This window comes from Buceros rhinoceros, unplaced genomic scaffold (assembly GCF_000710305.1).
Source record: "Buceros rhinoceros silvestris isolate BGI_N320 unplaced genomic scaffold, ASM71030v1 scaffold9013, whole genome shotgun sequence".
NCBI lineage: Eukaryota > Metazoa > Chordata > Aves > Bucerotiformes > Bucerotidae > Buceros > Buceros rhinoceros.
In genome coordinates, this window is record NW_010401832.1 from 49,521 (window position 1) to 53,217 (window position 3,697).

Here is a 3,697-nt window from a genome sequence, read left to right on the forward strand (position 1 = left end):
GGGAAAGGAAAGGGTTTGCAGTGTGGCAAGAAAAGACTGTGTCCTTTCAGCTGCTCTGCATGAAGCAGTTTGGAGTCTTGCAGTGGAGCGGATTCACTGCCTTGGTTGTACACACCAGCAGCCAGGAGATTTAGAGTCTCCAGAATTGTTATACAAAGTCAGCTCTATTCCATTTAAATCTTCATTTTTAAAATCTTCCATTTAGTGCTTCTGTTTTCCACCATATTTTCCAATACATTCAACAAACAAAAACCTCTGCACACAAGCAAGTAATTCTCACATATTTTTTCATGAGTAAGCAGGCTCTTTGCTGAGAGTATTTTAAACTAGAGCATTTAGGTGTGCTAGGATTATTGTGTTTTCATGTGTGTCACTCACACCTCTGAAAGCTCTCACCATCTGAAAGTATTAGAACTCCAAAAGAAGTAGCTAGACAACTCCACACAATAGAAGGCAGAAAGGCTGTATTGCTATAATTAAAAAAATTTGGAACAAGGAGGCAGACTCTTGCTAATACCTACATGAATGTGTAGCTGCTGCTGCTGCCGAGTCGCATTTTACTGATAACCCAGGGATTAGACACACGTAAAGGCAGTAAATGGGGAGTGCTGCCAAGTTGCTACAGTGAATTATCTAACTGTAGCTGCAGGTACTTTCTCACTGAACAGTCAGAACTGCTCATGTTTGCAGCCTTGATTTTTTTGTTGTTTTGTTTTAATCCTGCACCCCGTATAAGGGCACACAGCATGGGTTTATGTGTAATAACCTTTAAGATAGCCTTTATCTAATTGCAATAGTGAAAGTCAGATATCTGGAGTTACTTGCAAAATGAAATAATGGACCTACTGAGGACCTACGTGGTAGGTGTCAAAGGGACCAGCTGCTGCACAGGAATGTGAGGTTATTGTAGGTATCACTCCTTACAGTAAAGAGCAGTGTCTTGCTGTGCACCAGGCAGGGCAGTGACCAGCCACTTCATGCTTCCCTGTTGTGCTGGAGAGAAAGTAAGTGCTGGACACACTTTCTGATGGGAACAACATCATTCTGCAGCAGCAGGGGACACAGACGGGTCTGTCTGTGTGTCAACCAAGTGTCACACTGTTATACTCCAGGAATAACAAATTAGGGACCACTGGTGTCCCCTCAAGAACAAAGTTTGGTAGCAAGAATAATCCTCATTAGATCACTCCTTCCTTCTTGCTTATCTGACATGCAGGTGCACAGGAAACCTCATAAATAAGCCAGTAAGTATCGACCGTTTGGAAGTTCCTGTGCTAGAAAGCCGTATGGCCCATTATATGATTCATTGATAAAAAAACAGTCTGTACAGTCTGGATGTTTCAGTTTATGAATAGTACAAGGATCTCTTACAAGGAACATGACCACAAGAAAAGAAAAAGGTGATGCTAATTGGTGATTGAGACTCTGTATACTCAGCAGAGTACTCTGAGTGGAAGATGTAAGGCTTAAAAATTCCTTATGGAAACTGCACACCTGATCCTCTCATGGGTATTTGCTCACACAGAAAAGCTTACTGCATCCAGTGCTAACTCCCGTATTAGAAGGCAGAATTAAGAACATCAGTATAGATAAGAGACTGTACTGAATTGAAAACAAAATTAATGTTAGTTTAGAATGAGTATTTTTATATATTTTGAGAGCTGCACTGGAAGTATATTTACATAACATAGTTTGGATGTTTGAAGATACCAGAGAATTTCACAAAGTGTTCTGAAACATTTCACAGCAAGTCAAATGACAGCACCACCTTGGGGAGAATGTTTTATCTAAGAAAGAGCAAGCCAGGGGATATTGATGACCAAAAACTGAAAATGAGAATGTATTGGGCAATCAGGAGCCAAAAAAAGTTAACAAATGCATTTAAATCTTGAAGACTATAGAGACTGTGCTTCTGCATGACATGTTAACCGTGTCTGCAGAATCTTTCAAGTACGTAGCAAAAAATAGTCCTCAAAATATTGAATTCCTCTCCTGGGAGAGTGTCAAGGGACATTAAGCGTTTTGCCCAGGCCAAAAAGAGACCTGTGTCAGAGTTCAGCTTAGGACGTTGCCCTCTGTGACTATTGATTTTCGTCTTTCTTCTGAAGACAAAATACATATTCAGATGAAGAAAAAGAGAGAAACATGGTGCTTATGTTAAAGCAATTTTTAGGATAAGTGTTCAATCTACAAATAAGGCAAGTATTCTCTTTCAGAAGGGCATATGAATCCCCAGTTAATTACTTCCCATTGAAGGAGCAAATACTGTAAATAAAAGAATAGTTCAGGAAGAATGAAAAGAATATCAGCACACCATTAGGGCCATTTTTGTTTACTTTATAATTTACTGACCTAAATTTCCAATGACATAGAATTGGGAAAGGAGGGTAAAGTAAATACAGAGGAACAGAGCAAATAAACGCAAAATGATCTGGATAGATTCAGCTTAGAGCCTGGATAAGTAGCTTATTCATCTCAGTTGTTCAGAAGTGTGAAGTAATAAGATTAAGAACTAAAAATAATCAAAGAGGATAGAGCCAAAAAGAAAATACAACAAATAACAGAACCCCAGAAGAAGAGTAGACTAAGTACTTTTCCCTGGTTATGGGAGAGAAAATACAGCTTGCTGTAGGGCAGAGCGCAGGGGACTGTGCCAGCCCCGGCATGGGCGCAGGGATCTGGGCATCTATGGACCAACAGAACAATGCAGAAGCAGCTGTCTGCAGGAACGCGCACTCCTCTGGGCAGAGGGATCTCACCCTGAGGAGCAGCACATCAGCCCGGGAGGGAAATCAATCTCAGATTGATTTCATTTAATTATTTAATACATGCTTGGCAACAGTACCAGTTGATGAACTGGGAGTCACTGTGAGGGGCGCACTGAGTAGCAGCTCTGGGAGACCCTGCCCCAAATTGTTTTCAGTCGACATACTGGTTTTATTCTCATTTCAGTTCAACTGTGTGGTGCATTTTTTTTCCTCCATACCATATTTTGGTGCCTAAAGTACTGCGATCAGTATAAACAAATAGAAGTTGATGAGTTAGTTATCTGTCAACCAGATTTGTGGTAATTGTCCATTTTGCCTTAGGGAATTAAAAACCAAAAAGTGTCTTATTTTTCTTAAAATTGAAACTTGAGGAAGAAAATGCTAAAGAAATAAGTAATTCATCACAAATAATTGATAATTACCAAATAAATAAAGACAGCATTAGAAGCTGCCTTCTGTTCAAAATCAGGGTGCTACTTGTTCTTTAAGAGGTACTTTTATTCTGTTGGAGAAATTATGCCGAGTATTCTCTGTCTAAAGTAGCGAAGTAACTCCATAATTGGATTTGTTCAGAGTAATGATAACAAGATTTAAAACACAGTTGCAACACAGGAAAACTTAGTGTAAAAAGAGTATTCTATGTCTTCAGCTGTCAACTAAAAGTATATTGAATTTTGCAGAGCAAATTCAAATAAAAGTGTTGCGATTAAAAGTGATAAAGCAGCAACAGTGAGATCAGAATCCCTCCAAAAATTAGATTAAATCCTCCTCAGGACCATAAAAACCTTATTATCCTGACACGACTAGATCAATCATTGCAAGACAATTATCTTAACAAGTTAAAGTTGCTTTGATACAGGAATTTTAGACTTTTCCCCCACCCCCCCCACCCCCCATCTCCTCGGTATGAAAATAGACTGTGTATGGTC